This window comes from Chamaea fasciata, unplaced genomic scaffold (genome assembly GCF_029207755.1).
Source record: "Chamaea fasciata isolate MVZ Bird 193981 ecotype frontalis unplaced genomic scaffold, bChaFas1.0.hap1 SCAF_4, whole genome shotgun sequence".
NCBI lineage: Eukaryota > Metazoa > Chordata > Aves > Passeriformes > Sylviidae > Chamaea > Chamaea fasciata.
Window position 1 is genome coordinate 56,871,726 of NW_027094089.1, and position 13,780 is coordinate 56,885,505.

A 13,780-nucleotide genomic window follows, 5' to 3' on the forward strand; every position below is an offset into this window, starting at 1 on the left:
CAAATATATCTGTTTTCCTACACATACAGATGGCAAAGCAAAACTAATTTTGCAAACAGAAAATTTTCCCAGTACTGCAACATTATGCACACCTTAGTACAAGAACAATAAAGACACATACAGTACAATTTAAAAGACTTTTCTTATAGCTTTTGTCTACTCTTCTCTCAAGCAGCATGGCCAAGCACAATCTCTTTTATGTCTGAATGATTTGCCTACGCTAAGAAAAGACAGGGTTCAATTTCAGTATTATTCTGTCCTTCCACTATGGAATCATTATCAGCTACCAAAGTTTAGCCAAACAGCTTTAAAGACAGCGACAACATTTAAAATATACTTTGTAAAATGAAGATATTTCTTTTCACTATATTGCTTTAATTCTTCCTATGACTTTGCACAACATACTAAGACTCTGAAGTACAACGATTTCTTTTTAAAGCATCCTCTTACAGGCAATGCAGAAATACTTGCTGATTTAATCTTATGTATATTTTAACTTACAGCCTGATCATTTGATACTTACATGGTCCTCCCTCCTTCATCTTACAAGATAAGGCTTTTTAAAAAAAAAGTGAAGAAGAGATCTATCTAGTACTTACTCAGAGTCATGATAATGTCCCTTGCACCACTTTATCCAAAGGTAAATTTTAACCCACTGCTAATTGCTCATTCTACTGCAAGTAACTTTGCATTTAACCACAGAGCAAGAACCTGCCCAGATGGCACGACAAATTGTCACAGGGCTTGGGTAATCACCCGAAGCAGCACACTTTTGCATCATGGCAAATATGACCCAAGTTAGCTTCTCAGCTGATGATCACAGGGCTGGAACACATCTCTAGAGATCAGGTTGAGAGGTGGGGTTGTTCCACCTGTAAAAGAGCAGCCTTTCAGTACCTGAAGAGGAACTACAAGAAGGTTGGAGAAAGACTTTACCACGGCAAGTAGCAACAGGACATCAGGGAGTGGTTTCAAAATAAGAGAGAAGAGGTTTAGATTAGGTATTACAAAGAAATTCTTTATTATACAGATGGTAAGGCACTGGAGCAGGCTGCTCAGAGTAGCTGTGGATGCCTCCTCTCTGGAAGTGTTCAAAGTCTGGCTGAATGAGCCTTTGAGCATCTGGTCTAGTGGAAGGTGTACCTGTCCATGGCAGGGGAGTCAGAGCTAGGTAATCTTTAAGGTCCATTCCAAATCAAACCACTCTGTGGTTCTAGAACTTTCCTTCCTGGTAGGTAACTATCCTCCCCTCCCTCGAATAAAAAAACCCAAAAACCCATGCACAAAAATAACAGCTACCCAGGGTATGACAGCAGCACTGCACAACCACTGCGCTTACTACCACTCTCTGGTAAATGCAAGTGAACTTTAAGTTTTACAATACAATTATTTTGTTCTTAGTCATGCTTTTACAGACAGAAGTGACCCAAATAATCTATTACAACTCTAAGCAAGTTTACTCAGTTTGGTTTGGAAACATTTACAACAGGTCTCTGGAAATCAGGGAGGAAAATGACTATTTAAAAAAGTAAGGCAATCCTGTTGTCTGCTTGTGTCACCTCAAGGAGTATACTTTGGTCAGCCTTTGTCAGAAGACTAGGTTTAATTTCTATTGTGCCAGTCAGAGAAATATCCAAAGGCAAAAGGATAACTCCAATACTCTGGAAGAGCAAGCCTAGGGCAAACATAGGTACCCTTGCAGTTAGAATGTTGGAGTGGGAAGTTACTGCACTTGTAAGTCAGTTAGGTTGACTAATTGTAGCAAATCAAACTCTTGCCTGAGAAGGCTGGCTGATCTTTTGAAGTGTCATTTTAAATGCACGACAAAGACTCCCCAACAATCCAGGCTAGCAGTGCTGCTACACACATATTCAAACATGGAGGGAACATAAGCAGCATATGGTTTTTAGGGGCAGGGGGATGATCTCCGTTAGTTGGACCACTTGCAAGCTGTTTAGTCTGTGTGTCATAAGTACCAAATTATTCTTTTTGAGCATCCTGAGAAGATGCCACTGCAAAACTAAATTAAACCTAGGCATAATACAAAAAAATTCCTAAACTAATGTATGAACTTGTGACACAAGTACTTGTGCATATAAAATACTTGTGCAAAATGGCAACCACCTACCAACTTTTAACGCAAACAAAGCACATAAACATTCAAAATTCTTATAAGGACAAGCTATTATTCACAGCATTGATTATAAAATCCGAATTTAATTTTTATGGACCCCAACCTAAGTAACCAGTGAGGATATTGACGTATAAGTAGTAATTCAACACTTACAAAGAAAAAAAAAAAAAAAAAAGCAGGATCAAAAGAGATAAGATTAGAATATAGTTATCTACATTAGCTTTTGATACAACCAAAACTATGGTAAGATTTGCCACAAGATAATTTATTGACAGATTTGAGACTCACGTGTCCAAACTTCTCCCATCACAGCAGTTACAATCAGAACAGAGAGTTTTAAATAAATCAGATATTAACTTGGGTTTCCACTGAACACAAACACTGACTGTCCCTATTCTAATAAAAACACAGCTCTGTTTCTTAAATCAGATAACAGCAGGAAGAAGAATTTGAGTGAAAATATTGATAAACTTTGGCCTCTTCTAGTCAGAAGAAAATGGATAAAATTTTTAGGAATTACTGCAATGAAGGAGCAAACAATACCACTTTTGCAAACTGAAGCATGATCACAGTGATAGATACGAAACTCATATTCCAAACATAGGAAAATTTCTCAGTATACACCTGGTTTTAAAAAAAGCTTACAGACATAGTTAGACAATTCAAATCAATAGCATTTTTCATCCTATCTTTTCAACGACCAGGGGAAAAAACCCAGAAAAAACAAAACTGAAAAAAGGATTCGGAGAAAATGATGTCTTAGCTTTAATTTACAGTTTGAAAATACTGAGAAGTCCTAAACTGAATTTGTCTTATCGATTTTCTTCATATTCAGCCATTTTAGCTTATATTAAATCAGTTCTCAAATGCATTCAGGTAGCTGTCCACAGTGAAATCATAAACTACTTAAATGAAAACACTGTTAAGAATGGCAATCTCTTGCCATGGTTACGAACGAAAAATGAGATGCTAGTTTTTCCAGATCAATAGCAGAATATTCACTCACTGTCTAAAAATCTTGGCCTAAAGAGATTACCACATTTAAATGGTGAATAGGTGCAATAGATGTCAAAGTTGCAATCTGCATAACAGCAAGTCACTGAAAACAAAATTCAGCATTGTATTATATGAGCTTTAATTGCAGCTAACTACATTGGTTTCTGTAAGTCTGGAGGATCAGTGAAAGAACAAAAACTGTTCCTTTAAAAGACGATAAATTAGCTGTTGAAAATTTATATCAGATATTTGCAATATTAATTTAAATACTGCTGTCAGCACTTGATTTACCATCAAAGACAATGGTACCTTATTAAACCAATCATACTTTCTTCTCTAAGCTGAGAACCATCAGCATTGTGACATAATATGGTATCTTCTTTGCTTGAGTACAGTACTTTCCCACTTTTGGTGAAAAAACACAACACATCCTGCTTGTGTGTGTGTGTGTGTGTGTGTGTGTGTGTGTGTGAGCAATTGTGGGTAAGGAGCAAGACAACAGAGAGAAAAGTTCAGCTGTGAAATCAGAGACTCTCCCTAAAAGCTGGAGACATCAGAACACACCAATCCTCATACCACTAGTATATCTTAAAAAGCACATTAGAAAAATACACAAAATATTAGTTCTGATTTTAGTATAGTATCTAAATACTCATGAAACTAATTAGTAGACCTGAAGTTTTTAAGCGGATAACAAACTATTTCAAGTAACTCTGGGAAATTATTTACTGGACTGTGAAAAAATGAACTTTAAGACAACATTTGCATGTGTTTGAGTACAGCTGACTTAAAACACTACATTGTTCTCAATCTCTAGCTGGAGAACGGTAACAAAATGATATCAAGGCTTCCAAAACAACAATCACCTTGGAATTACTTGTTCTCTACCATTCTGTGTCTGACACACAGTAAACCTGCTTTCCTTTTCTTAATTCGGTGGTAAGTTGTACTCAGAATGCTGCTCTGAAACTACTGCACTGTGTGTGCAGCACAAATGAAAATGAAATTAAAATGTAAATGAACTATGACAGAACTTGGAGGTAAAACTTCCAGCAGCAGCAACAGGCAAATGTCGTCTTTTGTTGTTTGTTTTTGGTTTTTATAATATCATTTTCTCTCTGGAAAGTTTTGTATCTGATCTGAACTACATTCACCTATAAACATTTAAGTGTATTTTCTGAGATTCTGCATCAACCTGGGTATTGTTAATAACAACAATCCTCCCCAAAACACACACATCCCTCTTCCCTTTTGAAAATGCACATGCTTATTTCAGGGAGGACTAAATTGTCTTGTGATCCTTGAAACAAAGGACCTCAACTTTGAAACAAAGTTGGGTCTCCTGAGTTGGGCAGGAGAGAAGGGGAAATATAGAAACTGAAGGAGAAAAAGTGATGTACCTTCCGGCAAACAAGATCTCAGGGAGCAGGATATTCTTGCCTATAAAATCAGGTGAGGCTTTCTAGGAGTCTGTCCTGGAGATAATCGAAGCACACTACAACAACCACACCTCTGCCTATTTTGCTTATGCCAGTGCCGTATTGTGCCACCCTCACCCAAACATAAACTCTCCTGGAAATGTGATTAGAGGCTTAGGTACAACTCGAAGCTGGGATGTTTATTCACACCATCACTTTTCCTTCTTCAATTAAATTATACCTAAGAGCAAAAGAAAAAAACCTGCCTTAAACAAATCCATGTGAATTCAATTCTCTTAAGCCTCTAGCCTAAAACTATCTGTAACGCAATGCCTATTTCACTGCTGGTTAGCCACCAAGGTTACAGCATCTGAAAACATACTTTTCATCCACTGTTAATACAGGTGCATAGTGGCATGAAGCAACATTAACCTGTCTGATCTCTTTCCATACAAGCCACAGGTGTAAGCACTATAAACACAGTGATGGGATTTAAGACTCATCCTTTCTTTCTCTCAGAGAATCTTCTCCCATATGTGTTGTTGCTAGGAGACAATAACAACCGGGTACTGAGGAGAGACAAGAGAAGTAGCCACAGCTCAGGGGAGGAGTCCAGCTGGCTATTCTCTCTGGGAAGGGCGGAAGTGCCTTAAGAATTGTGCTGCAAAAAGAAGGGGCTGGGGCAGCTCCTAACTCTCTTGGCACTCGACTTTGGAGGACAGTCAGAGCTGCTGCTTGGGGGAAGGGAATTCACTGCTGCAGCCAGAGCCCAGCCCGGTCCTGCTTCTTCTGCCGTGGGTTGAGCCTCTGCTCGTGAGAGAAGCCACTGAACTGGCACCTTATTATCACCTACCTCACTAAAAGTGGGACTTTTCACCGTCTGCTGGGGTGCCTCAGAAGAAAACCCGGGGATCCCAAGCCGTTTCCCCTCCCAGGCAGCCTTTTCCCTGCCCTGCTCAAAGCTGGGATGCCACTTCCCCACCCCCACCGTTTTGGGGTTTTTTTGGCCACTGCTCTGAGTTTTCACTACGCTGTAGCTCTGCACAACCTGCCTGCCAAAACATCCTGTGGTTCCAGCTACAGCTGTGAAGTTTCTGAAACATATCATCCACCATTCTTGCACTTGCTCATCCCTGCCTTCCCAGCTTGCTGCTCTGAGGTCCCTGCTACAGCCCCTTTTGCTGTTCAGAGGGGACACCAGGACCGGCTGCCCCTGGGGGCTTGTAAAGGAATCACCTTCTCCATCCCTTCCGCCAGCTGCATCCGCCATGGTCCAAGTGGAGAGAGCCGGCCGGGCCCGCGCCACAGCGCCCCCTGCAGGCTGCGGCCGTAACCGCCCCAACCGGGAAAGCGCGGAAAGGCACTTCAGTGGGATTTCTGCCCTTTTGATGTCGTTGCCACTGCAGTTGTTTGTTTGCCTTGTTATACACACTAATAAAGAACTGTAAATCCATTTCTCATATCTTTGCCTGAAAGTGTCTTAAATTTCAAAATTATAACAATTCGGAGAGAAGGGCGTCATAATTTGTATTCCAAGGGAGGCTCCTGCCTTCCTTACACAACACCGGTCTTTCAAACCAAGACACATAGGTAAAACGGAAGGCAGGAGTAAAACTCCCCCCACCTCGAACAGACAGGAAAGTCTGCTTGCACTCTCATCATCCGTCTGCCATCTAACAGTATGTATGCTTTACTGACAAAATGGAGGTGCAAAAGACAGAGATGTAATTCACCTGAGATGTAATTCTCCTGCAGTCTAGGAACTGAAGGCTTTTGTGCTTAATCATTCCTCCCTTCAGCAGTAGGGAAAGATGTCCCAGAGGCCAGCTGCTCTGCCTATCAACATAAAACTGTAAGAATATTCAACAGGCTGTTGTTTCCAAGTATACTGAACACCTGCATACCCCTTAACCCTAAAAGCACTCATGAACAGATTTCTGTGAAGTCACATAAAAGTCACAATCTACTGCTAAGCTGCTTTTGAAGGCATACTTGTCAGACTACACATTTTGGCCTATCATATCTTACAAAATCTCAGCACCATAATATCTCATTTGTAGTTCTACTGACACCTAAACAACCAATTAATGGGTTTGTAAGTCATCTTTCACCAACAATACAAAGAACTTCTAAAGCGGATTTCTGAAGAAAAAGGTAATTACATCCATTCAACAAAGCTCTCTGCAACTGGAACGTTTTGAGAAAGGAGGAAATTGATCTCTAACTTGTTCGCCCCCATTCTAGCTTCACTGTGGTTTAGCTCATTGTCTAAAACATACATGGTTAATAAACATGACAGGCAAGCTATCATCCAGAATCAGTCAACTCTTTTCCAAGTAAAATTTTATGAGTTATACAAACTCCATATTTGAAGCATTATTTTTACTAATTTTTATTATTTCTAAAAAACTGTAGAAAGACAGTCTGATCTACAGCCACTTTTAAGTGCACAATTTAAACCAGAAGAAAGTTACAGATATGCTGCAGAATACACAGAAATACTTCCGAGACCATGGCATGTACTTAACCTTTGCTTACTAAAAGAATCCCAAGCACAGCTCTGGACTTCAGCAAACATCATGTTTGTCATGGTACCTAGAAAAGTTTATCAACAAAACTTTACAGAATTTTCGCCGGAGAACTAATCTAGAACATGTTTCTTCTTGTGCTACTCAGATCACAAAACATTAAGTCTAGAAGGGGAAAATTTCCCCAATTTAAAAATTTCAACTGAAATCACAAGATAATATACTGGACTTGAGATGCCTTCATTTCGCATAACTAGCAATGACTTCCATGTAGGAAACATAAACACTAACTTAGGAAAAAATTCAACAGTTCTCAAACAATTAGTTGATTTTAATAAATCAAATAGACTGAAAGTCTGACATCTAATGACTCTTTGTATCCCTATCCACCTAGGGTAAGAAATCATAATCTAGCAAAGTTCTTTTACATTCCAATTGGATTCAAAGATGTTTATGGAAAAAGAAGTTGGTCAGTTGAGTTTTGATTGTTTTGTTGTTATATATGTTTTTTTTGAAGTCTATGTTGGTGACACTTTACAAACCTTACCATGATGGCATAAACCACCTAGAACAGCTAACTATACTACAAAGTAGTAACTAATTGATACAGCTCCATTTCGTTCAAAATACTATATGAAACAGGTCTGAAGCTCAGCACCCATCCTGTGAAAGTCAAATATTTACTAAATCACGGAAATCCACAGACCTGCTTTTGAAATAAGCACCTGCTCTAACCAGTATTTGTAGGTGCAGAACTTGAATACTATATAAGAATATTCCACAATAACATTAAAAAAAATCACACCAAAAAACCCAAAAAACCCAACCAACCAAAAAAACCCCCGAAACCCAACCTAATCAAGCAGCTAAACAAGTTTTAGGGATTTTAAAGTCTTATCAAAAAGTATAAATTTATCAAAATATTTCAAGAACATCTCAACCAAGCTGCAATTACTGCAAAAATTAAAAAGGATTAGGTATCAGTTACAGCTAGAAGACACCACAGGTAATCATTACTATTTCTATACATTTCACTTTGTGGAACCATTACAGTAGTGACATTTCCAAGTCAGTCATTCAAGACCCCATATAACATAGATTTACAGCAGTTTCACAACACACATTACAGGAAAGAAATTAAAAAAATATAACCTGGATTTGTAGAACCATCCTCCACAACCTGAAAGCCAAATCAAATCACCTCCTGAATTCTGTATGTCTTTAGCATATACACATTTTACTCTATAACAGAAAGTTAACTTCAGCCACCACATGGTGAAAGCAGTTAGTTCAAATTAAATTATTTCACCATTGTTTGAAATGGCTCAGTAATGAGGCCCCTTTGTCTCGGGAATCAACTGTTCACAGCTAAATACAGACCAGTTAACTGCACTGCTTTAAGGATCTCAGTGTATATTCACGTCTGAGATGTAGATAGAAGCAAGTCTACACATTCATAGAGCAAAGTCAGATTCCCCATTGTTTTAAGGTAGGTGGCACGATGACATCTAGATAGCATCTGGACAGCAAACGGGACACATCTTGATATACAGGAGATACTCATAAGGAGAACCAGTGTCAATAAAGATCAGCATACATCCTTCCATCAAAAAATCACTGACCTCTAAAGAGCAGTAAGAGAAGGAACACAAGAAAAACAACAAACCAAAAAATTCTCTCACACCTGTTGTGAGAAATAAGCTATCTAAAGACACAACAGGAAACAGCTTTCTGTAAGTGTTCTCTCTTTTGGTTCAGCTTCAATGAACAGCTTTCTAAGATGGTTTTCTAAACCAGTTTGTTGAATTGCTTTTAGTCACCTATGAAAACATGTTCTCATGCCATACCATCACGAAATCAAGTTTGATCTTTCTATTACCTGGTGATCAAAAAGGAAAGGAGACAAGAAAAACAAAATGGAACAATGAGAAGTTTGTAGCAAAAGGCTTCATTGTTTGGAAAGGAAAAAAAGAGGTTAAAAAATGGTGGTTTGCTTCAGTAAATAGAATCCTACTAAAAATATTTCATTTGTCAAACATTAAGCAAATCATGCATTACATTAAAACACAGCTCTTGCATCAGCTAGAGGTATACATATCTGAACATGTCAAGGAGTGCAGCCTGGCAACAGCAAGGAAAGATACTGGGCAAGAAGGGGATGAAAGAATACTCAGACTGAGAAAATATAAAGTACCGAATAAGAATAAACTAAATGTTTATTACCTTTAGGCCTGTATGTTACTTGGTAATTTCATCAATATTTAGAACTACTAATTTCATCAATATTTACTTGATTAAAGATCTATTGAAAAGCATGCCTGATTAAAAAAGAATTATTAATTCCTAACTTCTTCTAGCAAACTGATCACTGAGCCTGCATTTCTTACACTCTTTTCTTCAGTCTCATTTGCAACACAGTTTTTGAAAAGAAAGTTTTACTACTCTTGGGTTTTTAATTTGGTTGAATACAGCCTAGCATAACTCACAATGGCAAGGACACTGGAGTGTCTTCACTAAGCGAAGATACAGAGATTTGCCAAGTTCTTCAACATCTGCTCCTTTTCGGATATGAAGGCTCACAATACTGATTTTTGACAAAATCAACACAGCGAAGACAGAAAGAAAAATCTTCTGAGTGTCACAGAAAAGAACACATCAACAAGCTAAAGTAAAGATGATACAGACAAGAAACTTCACCAAGATGATGAAACAGATAAATTTTACAGAATAAAATTTAGCTCTAGCAACAAAACTGCAATGTAACAGAGTTAAATGTGACTACTTTTAAGTGATCCATTATATAAAGACATGTGTTGTGGATGGCTTCTTTTTGTTTATTTTGGTCTTCAGCCTAAGAACTGGTTCAAGTATCTGAAGGCCTACTCTGAGGGAGGAGCTGCATACGTCAACGCATTTCACATTTTTAGTAGGTGAGCACAATTTCAAAATGTGGTAGTTATCACAATAAAGGACAAATTATCTACAACTGGTAAAACTATTCTAGTTTAGGCAATATTGCCTTCAGACTGAAAAATGTGAAAAAAAAAAGTAACTGCTTGCTGCAGGAATCTACTGATGTATAAAGCTAGACTTTTGCTTTGACTTTTCCATCTACAAGTAACACAGTTGCCTCAGAAGCCATGACGTAGATACACATTCCAAAACGATATTTTAACTTGGATGACTTATTTTAAGTTTTATGTCGTTGTAAACTCCTTTTATATATTATTTTCTCCATAATCAATGTTTGCTAATCAATGCTTATAAATGGGGATGGAAAAAGCAGCAGAAAGAAGTATTCATATACAATATTTAATTAGCATATTTCTATCCCAGTAAAAACTGCAAGGTTACACCATTCCAATGCTTTTCCACCAGAAGCATCTAAAGCAGACAAAAGACGACATAGCTAGGACATTTGTTACTTAAGAGCAGTGCTCAGAAACTATGGCTATCCATGTGCACAAATAAAGACCATGTCTTAAAGTATGAGCCTTGAAAAATTAAACACTTCGAATTACAGTAACATGTCTAGAAAGCAAATATAAGTTATCATGTCTTCACACCTTCAGCATTCACCCCTAATTTACAAGCTAGAAACAAAACCGCTTCATGGCACATCACTTTAGATATGCTTGAACTACCTTCAAGTGTTTTGGTTTTACGTCATAAGCAGCGAAAAAAAAAAGCCATATTTATCAAAGCCAGAAGGGGGTGCTCTGAATAACTGAGGTGGAGGGTACTGAACTAAGCATTTGCCTTACACTAGTAAAGAGGTCAAAAGCATGCTGTCTTGTTTTCATTTGGGAGCTCATTTAACATGCCTTTTTCACAAACAATCAAACAAACAAACAAACAAGCAACACCTGCAAAAAAAAAAAAAATCTGAAAGCACTCCTTTTAGAAAAAGGGAAATGCTTTAGTTTGTACTGCTGTCATCACAAGGGTAAATTAAACTGTGACAGAAGGCTAGCAACACGAAGACCTGACAAGTGTAAATTCCGGTTCTGTATTCCATGTTTTGCAAGCTGTTTAAGATACTAACAAGGAGACACGGGAAATACAAAAATGCCAAAACGCCCGTGCAACGGGTTTTACCTACACAATACCTATTCTGACATAACCAATACAGCTCTTTTTAATGTGATTGTCCAGAGTTGACCCCTTATACCGAATTATGTCCTGCAATGAAAGAAAAGGCCCTAGCTCATGCTGCCAAGTGTAACACAGTATTTCATCTCTGCCAGCACTTTGGTGCATCAACCTCCCCCCCACCCAACACGAGAAAAAGATACGCACATTCCAATCAAGCCTCTCTCAGCGGGGCTCACCCAGTTTCCCCCTCTTTCCCTCCCTCCCTCGCCCCAGGCCTTGCCAGGTTCCCAAAATCACCTCTGATTTTAGGTTTCATTTTGTTGTAAACAGCACAACGAAAGGAGAAAGCTTCCAAATCGAGGATTCTTACCCTTGAAATCCCGCCATGCGCGCAAATAAGGAGGGTGAATTGGTTTTCCTTTTTTTTTTTTTTTTTTTTTTTAATGGGCGATGAGGGGGGAGGGGGGAAAAAACAAAAGCCGACACGGAGGAGCGGCTAAGCATAGGAGACTGAGGGAGAAGGCGGAGACCCTAGTGGAGGAGCAGGGCGAGCGTCAGCCATGTTGTGTGCGTGTGTTGGTCCAGTATTTACAAACCTGCAGCTGCAGCAGCGCTTGGAGCCTGGGAGAGAGAAGGGAACGCAGGGAGGGAGAGGGAAGGGAGGAGGGGAAAGCGGCACAGCAGACAAAGGATCGCAGCAGCGCAGAGCGAGCCAGGCGCGCACACACACCGCGCCGGCGCTGTCTCCCGCGGCCCCGGCTCCCCCGCCGCCCTCACGCCCCCCTCGTCCCGCTTTCCCGCCTCCACCTCCCCCGGGAAAGGCTTATCCGCCAGCAGCCCCTCGGCGGGCCCCAGTCCGCACACAATAGCTCCGCAGCGGGGAAAGGGGGAGGGCTCCGCTCCCCTACGGATGGATGCGGCGCGGGGCCGTGCCGGGGGAGGGCGGCAGAGCCCCGGAGCCCGGAAAGGGCGGGGGGGGGGGGGGTTGCCAAGCAGCCGGGGACCTTGCGGGGGAAGGGAGAGCAGAGACGACACCTCCAGAGCGGAGCCCCCGCGGCCCCGATGCCGCCCGCGGCTTCCGGGTGGGGAAGGCGGGGGATCGACGATGTGAGAGCCCCGAGGGAGGCGAGGCGCTGCCGGGCTGGGAGCGCTGGTCCCCCACAGCGACTCCCTCCGGCTCTGCCCGGTACTGGGCCGGGCCAGGCCAAGGGCGGCGCGACGGGCTGCGCTCCCCCCGTCCCCTCCCTCGCCCCGGTCGCTCACCTGCCGGCGAGGCGGGCGCCCACGGGTGCCAGGGCTGCTGCTCAGCCCCTCCCGGCCCGGCCGCTCAGCTTCTCAGCGGTGGCGGCAGCAGCAGCGGCGGCGGGCACGGCCGCTCTCCTCGTCTCGCTCGTCCCCCTCCGCCGCCGCTGCTGCCTCCAGCTCGCCTCTGCCACATTTGGATCCCCCTCTCCCTACACGAGCTCCGCCGCCAGGATAGAGGCCTCCTCACCTTCCTGCCAAATAGTGAGCCACCCGCATCGCGCCGTTCAAAACACAGGGCCGGGGCCCGCCCTCCTCCCCCGCGCTGGCCCCCCCTGCCGGCGCGCAGGCGCACTGCGCCGCCCCGACTGCGGCGGGCGCAGGGGCAGCCCCACCCGACCCGCCATGGGCCGGCGGCGCGGTGTCTCGCTGCTGCCGGTACATGGCGTGTTCCCTGCTTGCCTCGGGTCACCCTCCAGCCCTCTGTGAACACAGAGAGTCACCGAACCACGTCTGAATGTCTTCTGTGCCTCTGTGGGAGGCACCCACAAGGATCATCGAATCCTACTCCCAGCCCTGCACGGGACATCCCCAGTAGTCACACCATGTGCCTAAGAACATTGTCCAAATGCTTCTTGAATGCTGTCCGGTTTGGTGCTGAGCAAGGTCAAGAGTGTAGTGCAGATGCCAGAAGGCCGACTAGCACTCCACCTGAGCAGGGAAGGTATTTGTAAAGAATACAAGCGAACAACCTCATTTTGTACGAAATCGTCTTATTTTGAGAGAGGCAACATTACTGGGAGAAAGAAGGAGCAGTTCCTTCAAAACTTAAAAGAGTTCCCTGAAAACATGTTGATCTATGCAATAAGAACATGAAAGAAAGGTGGGGAAGCCTTCAAAAATCAGTGCTGAATAAAAGCAGAAATTGGAAATTCTTACCCTTTCTTGAAGGCTGTCCTGCCTGCCCCGGCAGGCTGAGAGATAGTACTTGAGGGAGCAGTTAATGGAAAACCTGCAAGTAATCAAGACTTGTTAAGCAATTTACAGGCCATAAGTAAGTGTCATCTTTTCAGCTTATTAGCATTAGATGCCAGGACATCTAGAAGAAAAGTAGTAGTTAGTTAGTTCTAATGGGGAGTATTTTCTAATTCATGAAGTGTGCATGATCTAGATGGGGTGAGACACAAGGAAGAAATCTAGTAAACTGTATCAGGAACTTTCAGATGAAACTGTGTCTAAGGCATTAATTAGAGGGGAGGGAAAAAAAAGTAAAATCATCTGGAAATGCATTGATGAAAATACGATACAGTGTCATCAAATCCCAGTCCGTCACTTTGGTAAATCATTAAAGCACAGACCTCTGATTC

The 13,780-nt window shown here is 41.8% G+C and overlaps 1 protein-coding gene across 5 annotated transcripts in view; it reads right to left on the reverse strand.

The window, feature by feature from the left end:
- The window catches only part of SPIN1 (spindlin 1), a 58,857-nt gene extending 45,420 nt beyond the window's left edge, over window positions 1–13,437 (reverse strand). The window contains exon 1 of one of the 5 annotated variants that reach the window (XM_066181673.1): window positions 13,353–13,437. The gene's annotated coding sequence lies outside the window, so the exon portion shown is untranslated. The other 4 variants (XM_066181671.1, XM_066181670.1, XM_066181669.1 and 1 more) reach the window with 4 other exon arrangements.
- Between the last annotated feature and the right edge of the window lie 343 nt (window positions 13,438–13,780).